Genomic DNA, 14,640 nt, shown 5'->3' on the forward strand with positions numbered 1-14,640 from the left:
GTAAAATCTAAAATTTATAAAAATCGAAAAGGAGCTCATGTCAATAGATATAAACAATTCACCAAAATTCCTTGCAAGTTGGTGAAAGCATTCTTAAGTTATTGTCGGAAAACTGGAAAATCCACCCTTTTTTAATGAATAAAACCCCAAAACTCGGAAACGGTAAATCTGAAATTTATAAAAAACGAAAGGGAGCTCACGTCGATATATATAAACCATTCATCAAAGTTTCATGCATATTGGTTAAAGCTTTTTTGATTTAATGTCCGACATGTTGACGACGGACGGACAGACAGACGGACAGACAGTCAAGGGTATACCATAATACGTCTGTAAACGGGCGTATAAAAAAGTGAGGAAAACTGATTATTTGAGTGAATTTTCTAAGTCCAAGGACCATAACTCTGCACAAAATCCTTAGACTGGACCAAAATTTAAACTTGATCTGTAACTTGTCATGATAAAAGTATTAACCAATCATCAAATCAATATCTTCGAGCATGACAAAAAAAAATGCTGAAAAACTGATTATTTGAGTGAAGTTCAAGGACCATAACTCTGCACAAAATCGTCAGACCAGAACAAAATTCGAACTTGATCTGTAACTTGTCATGATAAAACAATACACTTTATATCAAATCAATATCTTCAAGCACGAAGAAAAAAATTGTGGAAAAATGATTTTCCGGACTGACGGATGAACAGACAGACGGACAGAGTGCAAACCTAGTCCCCTACGACTTTGTCATTAGGGGACTAAAAAAAATGCATATAGTATTCAGAAAATTAGTTTATACTGAATTACAAACAAACCTACCACAAAATTCTTCTAACAATTTACCAAAGTAAAGAAAAAATAATTTCCAAAATATCATTTATCATTAATACAATGACTTTAAAAAATCTATAAAACTTATCTGTAATTTTCTTCAAAATATCTAATAATGAACATTAAATTTCAAGTCCTACAGAGCTTATCATCAACAACACTTAGGAAACACAAAATTTTCAAATAAATCTCACTCCAATTATAATTTTGTTATTGACAGTTACCAGATGGTGTGTTATCTTGATAAAAGGTGAAAATTATGTAAAAACACTTAGTGTAATCAAACTTTATATATATATATAATTAATAACTAGTTCCAAATATTTTTTCTTTCATTTGTCACAAACTAATATCTGCAACTTATCTATCAATGTCAACAACTTTATCTACACAATGTATTGTAATGAAATATATCCTTTACTAAAAATAGATTATCTAAAAATAACATTTCTTTTTCTTAAGATTTCACATAACATAATGTATGGCACAATTGTATTTAAAAATTTTACTTATCTTCCACTTCAACAGATGGACAAAGGTCTATTTTAATTTCCAAGGGAATTTCCAACCATAAGAAAATATTCAAACATGTTAAAAATCTTTAAATAGAACACAATGCATACACAATTATCACCACAATTAATATATCTGAATCAGCAAATCTATTTTAAACTATGACTCAATTTAATATCCCAACCCTCCTCTTGTGGTATGGAACCTTGAGCTAAAATTTTCTTACACATCCATACACTTATACTCAAGTTATTGTCTGTGAACCAATTTATTTTCCATGAACCAGTGATGTAAACCACAAAAATAGTTCTCTAAAAGTAGATATGATGTTATATCTATCATCAACTATGACTCAACTTAAAATTTCTGTTAATTGTGCGATAACATCTCTGAAATTAGATTCTGAGCAAATATATATGTAATAATAGCATAGTTTCTGACACAGAATGAATGTGATATCAGTTCTTAAATAATTTTAAAATGAGACATTTACCAATTATGGTCCAATATTCAAATTCTAAAAACATGGTTGGATTCAGAATATCAAACAAATAACCACATTGTTTCATTTTTTGTTAAAATCAAACTAAGTTTAATTTTGGATACTTTGGACCTTGATGGGGTCCAGTTTGAAAAACGGTCCCTAAATCAAAAATTTAAAACACTGTTAGATTGTCATTGCACACATTAAAGAACACCAATGATTTAGTTTTTGAATTAATCAAACAAAGTTTAATTTTGGACCCCAATTTGGACCAACTTTGAAAACCAAGCACAAAATCAAAAAATCTAAAACACTGTTGGATTTACCATATCAAAAAATAACACAAACAATTTAATTTTTGATGATTTAATTTTTGATGAAATAAAACAATGTTCAATTTTGGACCCCAATTTGGACCAACTTGAATGCTGTGCCCAAAATCAAAAATCTAAATACACTCTAAGATTCAACATATCAAAGAACCCCAAACATTCTTTTTTTTTTAAATCAAACAAAGTTTAATTTTAGACCCTTTGGACCTTAATTGTGCCTGACCATGCCCCAAATCAAAAATCTAAATACATGCTTAGATTCAGCATATCAAAGAACCCCAAGAATTCAATTTTTTTTTTTAAATCAAAAAAAGTTGTATTTTGGACCCTTTTGACCTTAATGTGGACCAATTTGAAGACAGGCCTCAAAATTAAAAAAACTAAATACACAATAAGATTCAGCATATCAAGGAACACCAATAATTTTTTTTTTTTAAGAAACCAAACAAAGTTTAATTTTGGACCCCTTTGGACCTTAATATGGATCATTTCAAAAACAGAACCTAAAATCGAAATTCTTAATACCCAACTACATTCAGCATATCAAAGAACCCCAACGATTCTTTTTTTTTTTTAAATCAAACAATGTTTAGTTTTGGACCCTTTGGACCTTAATGTGGGTCGACCATGCCCCAAATCAATCAAAGTGCTGGATAGCACCTGTGGAAAGTTTGCAACGGTAGATGTGTATTATATCAAATAGGTTGTAGATGTGTATTATTTCAACTATGTATTTAATCACTTTTTTTTACGAAACCATTGTCTAATCAGCAATTATCAAAAATCACGTGTTTGTCATGTAAAATTTTTATAATTTCTATTGCAATCTTAAATTGTATATTTAAAATAATCAAATATACAGAAAGCTCTGTTAATTTCTTTCTGTGCCCATCCTATGTAAACGGCCTGTAATTTTAGTATTTTTTATTGATTTAGGTCCTTCATATTTGTTTTTAGTAAATTGTATCATTACTAATTAAGCAGTTAGTTTTCTTGTTTGAATTGTTCCACATTTTTTTATATCAGGGCCTTTGATAGCTTACTATATGGTATGAGTTTTTCTCATTGTTGACGACCGTATGGTGACCTATAATTGTTTATATATCTTCGTCCTTTGAACTCTTTTGAATAGCTGGTTCATTCGCAAAAATTTCCACATCTCTTAATTCAAATAAGACAGCAATCTTAAATCAATACAACTGTAATGAAAGAGAATTTATATGAGAGGCTTTAATCAACAATGGCAATATGTAGACAGGAATAAAAAGTTAATACACACTAGATTCGTAGAGGTGCTTTATTTTATAACCAGGTAATATATTTTAGTTGCTGCTGTGAAATTCAGCATTGAGGCAATGACATTTTGAGATTTTTGGTTTTCAGCCATTCATTTGATATTATCTTTGCCTCTGTGTTGAGTTGACACATTGTTAACAAGAAATAATTGTAACAGGATGCTGTTACGAAGTCTCCCAAACAAAGCTCCCATAATTCGTCATTCCCATGGTCGCCTGACATTGGGCAAAGTCCAGTACAAATTGGTTTGGTCTAGTAAAGTGATATGCATAAGCTTAAGTGAAGCCATGGGATTGACCCTGTATGTCATTCAAATCTCCTTGAAATGACGAACAGGAATATATATGGTTTAGGGGTGGGGATCTTGACCGTTTACAAGTTCTCAAAAAGTGGGCGGGGATCCCCAGGGGACTCTCCCTTTATTTCATTTGATTTGTTTTTTTGTCCCATATAAGAGTATATATGGTTTCAGGGTGGGGATCTCGATTGTTTACAAGTTTTCAAAAAGAAGGGGGTGGGGGTGACCCCCATGGAGTTCCACTATATTTTATCTGATGTGTTTTATTGTCCCATACAAGAATATTTATGGTTTAGGGGTGTGGATCTTGACCTTTTACAAGTTTTCAAACAGGAGGGGGTGGGGGTGACCCCAAGGACTCCCCAAATATTTCATTTGATTTGTTTTATTGTCCCATACAAGAATATATATGGTTTAGGGGTGAGGATCTCGACCGTTTACAAGATAAAAGCACATTCTCAAATTGAAGGGGGTGGGGGTGACCCCCAGAGACTCACCCTATATATTATTTGATTTGTTTTATTGTCCTGTGATCATTACTGAAGACCGTGTGTGTCTATCACTTACTGTTTTCAAGTTACAGTAAAATAAAATGCTCCGCTGGGCGCAGCTTGTTACGACCCCTGAAAACTTGGGCAATTACCCCAAACTCAATTCCAGCCTTCCCTTTGTGATATGGAACCTTGTAGTACAATTTCAGAAAGATCCATAAACTTACACACAAGTTATTGTCATGAAACTAGAAAAATGCTTGTTTTTTGCCCCTTTTTTGGCCCCTAATTCCTAAAATTTGGAGGCAATTACCCCCAAAATCAATCCCAGCATTCCCTTTGTGATATGGAACCTTGTGGTACAATGTCAGAGAGATCCATACAATAACACACAAGTTATTGTCTTGAAATTACAAAAATGCTTATTTTTGGTCCCTTTTTGGCCCCTAATTCCTTAACTGTTGGTACCATAACCCCCAAAATTGATCCCAACCTTCCTTTTGTGGTACACATGTATTGAACTTTATAGTAAAATTTCATAGAGATCCATTCACTTAAACTAAATTTATTGTGCGAAAACCAATGTGTCTTTGGATTACGACGATGACGACAACGCCAACGTCATACCAATATAAAAAATTAAATCCCATAGAGTTCTATAGTAATTATAGTCCGATTTTGTGAGGCTGATTATGTCATAGGCCGAGATTGTTATGGGCCGAGATATGAGGATACTTTCGATACACTCGGGCTTTTACCTCTTTAATAAACATTTGTAAATATCGTAAATGGCGCCGGAAAATCTTCTTCTTCTTTGATATAGTAGTTAAACTCAATAATGAGTACTCAATACTTGTGCGTTACGTAGGTGTTGGTAATGTCTATTTACAATAAAAGATCAAAGATCAAAAAAGAAAATACGGTGCATGCTGTACAGTTGGTGCAGGATAAAAACATTCCATCATCTAGGTAACTAGTGTCTTGAAAGCTTCGATAGTGGGAGCTTTCACTGTCGATTCCGGTAATTTATTCTAGGCTATTACTGTTCTTGGAAAGAATGAGAATTTGTAGTAATCATGTCTTGGGCTGAAGATGGTGTATGCCATGGTATTGTAGTGTCTTGATGTTCTATTTAGTGGAAATAGGTAAGTATCTGTTGGAATTGCTACTAGTCCATTTACAATTTTGTAAAATAGGCATAATCTGATGTTCACTCTTCGTTGGTAGAGAGGTATCCATTTAAGCTTGCTTATCATGCTTGTGACACTCGATTCGTTACTGTAGTCATTGAAAATATAGCGAGCTGCTCTTCTTTGTACCCGCTCTATTTTGTCAATATTTTCTTGTGTATAGGGATCCCATATGGCTGCGCTATATTCCACTCTTGGTCTTATAAGTGCATTGACAGCATTGGTTTTTGTTTGTTGTGGAGCTTTTTTGATGTTTCTGCTGAGCATCCCTTGTGCTTGGTTTGCACTGGCTACAATGTTGTTTATGTGTAGGTTCCAGCTAAGGTCGTCTTTGATGGTAATTCCCAAGTATTTCGTGTCTGTGACTGCTTCTAGTTGTTTCCCATGCATGTAATAGGGTTCTTTTATGGGGGTTTTAGATCTTGTTAGGTGCATCACGTTGCATTTGCTGACATTAAATTCCATTTTCCATTTCTGTTCCCATTTCGTCAGTGTAGTCAGATCTTTTTGAAGGATGGCTTGATCTTTGGTAGTTCTAATTGGCCGGTAGATGGTGCAATCATCAGCAAACAGACGGATTGTTGACTGTATATCATCAGTGATGTCATTGATGAAGATAAGGAAAAGGACAGGTCCAAGTACACTGCCTTGGGGTACTCCAGATGTTACTCCCACTTTGTCTGAATACTTATTTTCCAGTACAACTGCCTGTGTTCTGTTGTCTAAAAATGCTGTGATCCATTTGTGATTTTTCCCTCTTATCCCATAGTGTCTGAGCTTGTGTAGCAGGCGTGGATGGCTGACTTTATCAAATGCCTTTGCAAAGTCCAGGACTATCATGTCTGTTTGTGTCTTTAAGTCCATCGTATATGTTAGATCATGTATCAGGCCTATGAGTTGTGTCTCGCACGATCTCTTACTTCTAAAGCCGTGTTGGAATTCGGATAGTATTTTATTAGTTTCTAGATGTTTCATGACGTTGGATACTACGATGTGCTCCATTAGCTTGCAAAGGATACAGGTTAATGAGACGGGCCTGTAGTTTGCTGGTTCATGGCGTGGCCCTTTCTTGTAGATTGGACAAACAAATGCGTGTTTCCAGTCTGTTGGTGTTTTTCCTAGAAACATAGATTTATTGAACAGGAAAGTGACTGTTGCAGCTAATTCATGATGGAGTTCTTTTAGTATTCTTAGGGTGAGATGGTCTGGCCCACTTGCTTTGTTAGGGTTGAGTTCTTTCAGCAGCTTTTCTACTCCATTTATTGTGTTGTTGATGTCATTCATGGTGTTGAATTTTTTATTTCCCCATATTTGGCATTTCAGTTTTGTTGTCTTCAGTAAACACTGATTGGAACTGGTGGTTTAATGTGTTTGCTTTGTCAACTGTGTCATTAGATGTTTGTCCTTCATGTTTCAATGGTGGGACTCCAGCTGTTTCTTTCCTCATGCATTTTAAAAAAGAGAAAAATTTCTTTGGATTTGGTTTATCATCTGGTGCAACGATGTTTGATACATAGTTCCAGTAGCATTTTCGTGTTTCTTTTTGTACAAGATGTTTCAGGTTTTTATATGCTGTTCTCATTTTCCCGTTATCTGCTGTTTTTTTAATGTTGTTGTATAGTCTGTCCCTTTTCCTCATCATCCTACGCAGTTCTATGGTTATCCAAGGGTATCCATGTTGATGTGTGATTGTTCTCTGTGGTATGTGCTTGTCAGTAAGTTTTTGAATCTCATCTTTAAATTCCTCCCACATTTTGTTTATATCTGTACTATTTTGATGGTTATTGATAAAGTCGTTTCCAAAATTATTTGCTTCTGCTTTCATGGTCTCAAAGTCTGCTTTTTTATATTGGTATACCTTTCTTGGTGTCTGATTTTCTTTGATTGGTGTTGTTGTTGCTTCAGCATAAACAATATCGTGATCTGAAATCCCTGGACAGACTTCAGTTCTGTATATTGTTGAGTTCATGTTCATTCATGAAATATTTTAAACACGGTATTTATTTTCTCTTCAATCAGATGACGGGAGGAGACCCCTGACACCAGTATTATTGTACTCCCGTCGGGAGGTTCACGTATATGGATTAAACGCATGTCTGGGGAATCCCGTAGGAAAACATAGAGGTAACATAAACATACAAAATGGCTGACAGTTAAAAGTATGCATAATTAATAAAAGTCACACCTAATACCATTTACAAAAGTAAAAATTGAAAAGATTACGATATTCTTAACAATAAGAATTCTTTAATTTCATGAATAAATGTTAAAAAAAAACCAACACACACCTCGAAATAAATATCAGGCCCTCTTAATTTTCAATGAATTAAACGTAGAAACTGCTGCCTCGTGTTGAAGTGTATTGATTTTATCTTTCATGCAGGGCAGATCCGCGAAGTGATTTGTGATACCTATTTTCAAAATGAAGTTGGATTCATTTGAATTGTCGGTGAACATTCATTCCATTTTTATTCAAGCTGTAAGCTTATCAAAATAGAAGTAACTCAAAATTTCAAAAGCATCTTCCTATAATTAGTATTCAAACACTAGTACTGCATTATCTAGGAGTAGAACACATATCCTATAGTAAGATAGTCTGTCCAACTTCCCGTTTGAGGACGATGTCATAGGAAAGTTTATTGCTATAGCAAGCTATAGCAAACTTTCCAAAAATCTAAATACACGCTTAGATTCAGCATATCAAAGAACCCCAAGAATTCAATTTTTTTTAAATAAAAAAAAGTTGTATTGTGGACCCTTTGGACCTTAAGGTGGACTTATTTGAAAACAGGCCTCAAAATTAAAAAAATCTAAATGCACAATTAGATTCAGCATATCAAGGAACACCAATAATTTAATTTTTGTTGAAATCAAACAAAGTTTAATTTTGGACCATCTGGAGCTTAATAGGATTCATTTCAAAAATTTTTTTTTATAATTTCTGCCTAAAAATTAGATTATCCAAATAAATGAAATCTGATGTGGATTAGTTTTTATACGACCGCAAAAAAATTTTTGTGGTCGTATATTGGTATGACGTTGGCGTCGTAGTCGTCGTCGTCGTCTGGCGTCGTCCGGCGTCGTCCGAAGACACATTGGTTTTCGCACTCTAACTTTAGTTTAAGTGAATGGATCTCTATAAAATTTTACCACAAGGTTCAATACCACAAAAGGAAGGTTGGGATTGATTTTGGGGATTATGGTACCAACAGTAAAGGAATTAGGGGCCAAAAATATGCATTTTTGTAACTTCCAGACATAACTTGTGTGTTAGTGTATGGATCTCTCTGACATTGTACCACAAGGTTCCATATCACAAAAGGAATGCTGGGATTGAGTTTGGGGGTAATTGCCTAAACGTTTAGAAATTGGGGGCCAAAAAGGGGCCAAAAATAAGCATTTTTGTAGTTTCCAGACAATAACTTGTGTTCAAGTGTATGGATCTCTCTGAAATTGTACTGCAAGGTACCATACCACAAAGGGAAGGCTGGGATTGATGATGGGGGTAATTGCCTCAATATTTTAGGAATTAGGGGCCAAAAAGGGGCAAAAAACAAGCATTTTTCTAGTTTCAGGACAATAACTTGTGCGTAAGTGTATGGATCTTTCTGAAATTGTACTACAAGGTTCCATATCACAAAGGGAAAGCTGGGTTTGAGTTTGGGGGTAATTGCCCTAAAGGTTTAGGAATTTGGGGCCAAAAAGGGGCCAAAAAACACATTTTTCTAGTTTCCAGACAATAACTTGTGTTCAAGTGTATGGATCTCTCTGAAATTGTACTGCAAGGTACCATACCACAAAGGGAAGGCTGGGATTGAGTTTGGGGGTGATGAATCATAAGGGGGTTTAAAAAATTTGGGGGGGGGTATTTTTTTTTTTTTCCTTTTTTTTCTTTTTTTCCTTTTTTTTTCTTTTAAAATTTTCCATTTTAAGTTGGTTATTTCTGATTTATATTTAAAAGCAAATAATAATGATATGATAGGAGATACACACCAAACAGGATGTGTAAATTATTATATAATAAGTATTGTGCAATAGCAAGAAATTTTCAATTGCACAGTATTGCACAATAGCAAGAAATCTTCAATTGCACAGTATTGCGCAATAGCAAGAAATCTTCAATTGCACAGTATTGCTCAATAGCAAGAAATATCCAATAGCACAATATTGCACAATAGCAAGAAATTGTCAATTGTACAGTATTGCGCAATAGCAAGAAATATTTAATTGCACAGTATTGTGCAAAAGAAGATACTTCGTATAAATTGCTTATTTCTTGACCAATTTCAATGGGGTTTTATTCTTGAAATCTTGGGGTTCTTTAATATGCTGAATCTAACCGTGTATTTAGTTTTTGGATTTTGGGCCCCGTTTTTAAATTGGTCCACATTGAGGTCCAAAGGGTCCAAAATTAAACTTTGTTTGATTTCATCAAAAATTGAATTATTGGGGTTCTTTGATATGCCGAATCTAACCGTGTATTTACATTCTTAATTTTTGGTTCCGTTTTCAAATTGGTCTACATTAAGGTCCAAAGGGTCCAAAATTAAACTTAGTTTGATTTTAACAAAAATTGAATTCTTAGGGTTCTTTGATATGCTGAATCTAAACATGTATTTAGATTTTTTATTATGGGCCCAGTTTTCAAGTTGGTCCAAATCGGGGTCCAAAATTGAACTTTGTTTGATTTCAACAAAAATTGAATATAAGGGGTTCTTTGATATGCTGAATCTAACCATGTATTTAGATTTTTGATTTTTGGGCCCCGTTATCAACTTTGTCCACATTGAGGTCAAAAGGGTCCAAAATTAAACTTTGTTTGATTTCATCAAAAATTGAATTCTTGGGGTTCTTTGATATGCTGAATCTAACCATGTATTTAGATTTTGGATATTGGACCATAATAGGTGAATGTCTAATTGAAAATTTTAAGTTCTTAGACCACATTCATTCTGTGTCAGAAACCTATGCTGTGTCAAATATTTAATCACAATCCAAATGCAAAGCTGTATCAGCTTGAAAGTTGTGTCCATACTTGCCCCAACTGTTCAGGGTTCGACCTCTGCGGTCGTATCAAGCTGAGCCCTGCGGAGCATTTTATTTCTTAATTGAATTTATTAAGACTTTTTAAATATATGTATTCCTTTTTAGCAACTATATTGGGATCGAATTTAATGAGGTTCATATTTCAGTATGCCTAAACTGGAAAAATATATAAGTTGCAGATCAATCAGACTTGGTTAAGATGTGATATGTCTTCAAAATTAATCGCCGAATACAGTTGAATAACAGAACACAGTTCCAATATGTCCCACGCGTTGCACATATTTTATCTATCCAAGGTACAAGGGCAAATATAAAACTTTTTATAAACATCTTAGAGAAATGATGCTTCAGAACAAATGCAATGCGATTTCTGTTATAATTAATATTTCCAAGGGGCATAACTTGTTAAAAATATTTGATCAGCACTTATTTTCAAAAGTGTCAAAGGCATTGCTGATATAAACCTATGATATAAGTTTCATAAAATTCAGGCAAGAATTGTACACATGAGAGCGCTAACGATGCAATTTTATGTATAATTAATGTTTCCAACGGGCATAACTCTTTTAAAAATCAAAGCACCAAGGGCGCTATAGGCAGTTAATTAAAAAACCAAAGTCAAACTTGACAGAATTTAAGCTGAATATTGTGGAAGAATTGGTGAAAATATTTATCTCAGCTATTTCTCAAGTATCAAATAATGTTTGTACCGTAATGTTTCCGCTATCCAATCCTACCACTTTCAAAAGATATTTCCAATTTATTTTTTAAAGATTCAATGTCCGCGATTATGCACATACACTGTCCCATGTTAGGGGAGAGTTTTGTGCCAGCTAACATGTTTAACCCGCCACATTCTATATGTACCTGTCCATAGTAAGGACCCAGTAATTTGGTGATTGTTGATTGTTGCTGTATATCATATTTATTTTTCATAATTGATTTGTACATAAATCAGGCTGCTTTAGTTTTATTGTTTTACATTTGTCATTTCGTGGCTGTTTATAGCTGACTATGCAGTATAGGTTTTGCTAATTGTTGCGGGCTGCATGGAGGAATATTCTAAATTTCTTATCAGAATAATAATTTCAATAATGGTGTCCAACAGTGGTGTATGGTTTAATTCCACTATATACTAGAGTTTAAATATGCCATATGAGCGGTTTTAGTTGGATCAGCTGGTGCCACTATGCACAATTATCAAATCATACCTGAAACTACCGTATAGCGGGTTATTTTCTCCGGGTGTTTATTTTCGCTTATTTTGGCGGATAAACGAAAATCGTGAAAATAAATTCGGCTAAAATTTATGCATACGTTGGGTAGTTTCGAAGTTAACATGGCTAAAGGATTTTGTAAACCATCTATTTTTTTCCTGTCGGCAGGTCAATAACGAATTATGTTATTTTTAACAAGATACATTGTAAATGCCAAAGGGCATTGTACATAAATGTATTTTATAAAATGACTATACCCTTATCAATAAGTGTCAATTAGAATAAGAGTGCAAGGTACTCTTATCAGGTAATAACCCTTATTAATAAGGGTCAAACTATATAAGAGTTGTAAACACTCATGATAATTTTGTAACCTAATTAGTAAGTACATCAAAGGTCTGGTAAATTTCGTAACTATTCAATCGTAAAATTTACAAGAGTTTGAATACCTGTAAAAAATAGTTAAGTTAGCGGTATTTTAATGATTAACTGTATCAGAATTTAATTAATGAATAAGAGGTCATTCCAGTAAAAATAAACTGCTTCGCTGAGCGCAGCTGGATACGCCCGCAGAGGTCCAACCCTGAACAGTTGGGGCAAAAATGGACACAATATTCAAGCTTGATACAGGTCTGAATTTGGATTGTATTAAATATTTGACATATTATAGGTTTCTGAATAAATGTAGTCAAAAAAACTTGAAATTGGTTATATGAATTGAATTTATATTCAATTAAAGATTTCTTGCTGTTGTGCAATACACTGTGCTGTTGCGCAATACTTAGTAAATCTGTATAGTTTACAGACTATAAACAATTAAAGTTCAATTCATTCTCAATGTCATATTAGAAATTTATTAAAATGTAAAGGGAGCTTACATCAATAGATATAAATAATTCACCAAAGTTTCATGAGAATTGCTGACAGCATTTTTGAGTTATTGTCAGAAAACTGGAAAATCCCCCCTTTTTTAATGAATAAAACCCCATAACTCAGAAATGTAAAATGTAAAATGTAAAATTTATAAAATTCTAAACGGAGCTTACATCAATAGATATAAACAATTCACCTAGGTTTCATAAGAACTGCTGAAAGCATGTTTGATTTTTTGTCCGAAAACTGGAAAATCCCCTTTTTTTATGAATAAAACCCTGTAACTCGGAAACGTAAAATCTAAAATATATAAAAATCGAAAGGGAGCTCTTGTCAATAGATATAAACAATTCACCACAATTTCTTGCAAGTTGGTGAAAGCATTCTTGAGTTATTGTCCGAAAACTGGAAAATCCCCCTTTTTTTAATGAATAAAACCCCATAACTCGGAAACGTATAATCTAAAATTTATAAAAAACGAAAGGGAGCTCACGTCAATAGATATAAACAATTCACCAAAGTTTTATGCAAATTGGTTAAAGCGTTTTTGAGTTAATATCCGACATGTTGACGACGGACGGACAGACGGACAACGGTATACCATAATACGTCCCGTAAACGGGCGTATAAAAAGAATCAATTAACCATAACAATAGACACTTTGTCAAGTTTTATAACTTTTTAACTGAAACAATTTCAGTATTCACCAAAATATTTAATTGGGATTTAAGAATCCACCAAAATGAAAACCGCCAAAATTTTTTCGTATACTTTGTTGCCCCTAAATCGGGAAATTTTACACCTGTGATAATAACCCGCTATACTGTATCTGAAGTGGTGTAATTTTCTTGTATATTGTATTACAATAAATGCTGATGTTGTTATAATGGCCTAGCAATGATGCAACATATATTTTTGAAGGCTGTACAGTTGCCTATAATTGCTTACATCCACTTCATTTGAATTTTGATGGATAGTTGTCTCATTGGCAATCATACCACATCTTCTTTTATAATAACTGTACATGTCTAATCTATAATAAGCTGTTAACACAGAGACATGTTTTGCCTAATTGTTATTTTGATAATGCAAATGTTACCAGGGCCGTAAATTACATGGAGGCATGTAGGCAATTGCCTTCTATTGCGGGCTGACAAAAAAAATAAAAATTTGAAAAAAAAAATGGTTAAAATTATTTTAATTTGATTTCATGTATGATCAAGACGAAGGTTCATTCAGCAAGAAAAAACGACTACTGCAAACACTAGCAGAAACTCGATGGACATCACGAACTGATACATTAACTTGGCTGTTGAAACACAATGACAAGGTGCTTGACATTCTTGATGAAATTCAAAACCAAACCGTCGGCAACTAAGATGCTATACATCTTACAAAATGAAACATCTTAACTTTTAAATATTAGTAGTAGCAGTCGTAACCCTGTTCCTACTAGGATAACTAGGACCCTTGTCCATAAAACTTCTATCTGAAAACTGGTGGAAGCCCACGTCCAAGCTACGTTCACTAGCTACATCTTTTCTCGAGATACGGGAAAATGCAGAAGCTTTTGATGGACTTTTCAAAAGAGCATCTACAATCGAAAATAAGAACGACATTACGATCAACAAACCACGATCATCCGCACGCCAACGCCATAGGGCAAATGCAGCAGCAGAAACTGTGGAACATCATTTCCGGATCAACATTTTTATACCTCTGATTGATCACATCATTAAATATCTCAATGAAAGATTCCCGGAAGATATTAAGCCAGTGCTTTACGAAATTTACTTGCTACCACGGTATTTTTGTAACTTGGCGGAAAACATTATAGGCTTTATTGCTAATGAGTTTATAAATGATATCTCATACCTTGATGACTTGCCTTAAAAAGTTCAAGAAGATGGAAAACTTTTACGTCTATTAAGCAGATTGGGTCAAAATTTACAATAGATCAAGCAATCAAACGCACGCTGTTCTACCCAAATATGAAACAAATACTATTGCTACTGTTATCCTTACCAGTTGGGTCTTGCAGTTCTGAGAGATAGTCACGTTTCTGCGCTAC

At 33.9% G+C, this 14,640-nt stretch overlaps 1 protein-coding gene across 1 annotated transcript in view; it reads right to left on the reverse strand.

The window, feature by feature from the left end:
- The window catches only part of LOC127736989 (uncharacterized), a 175,980-nt gene that overhangs the window by 130,381 nt on the left and 30,959 nt on the right, over positions 1-14,640 (reverse strand). The gene's annotated exons all lie outside the window — the stretch shown is intronic.

This window comes from Mytilus californianus, unplaced genomic scaffold, assembly GCF_021869535.1.
Source record: "Mytilus californianus isolate M0D057914Y unplaced genomic scaffold, xbMytCali1.0.p SCAF_4, whole genome shotgun sequence".
NCBI classification, from domain to species: Eukaryota; Metazoa; Mollusca; class Bivalvia; order Mytilida; family Mytilidae; genus Mytilus; species Mytilus californianus.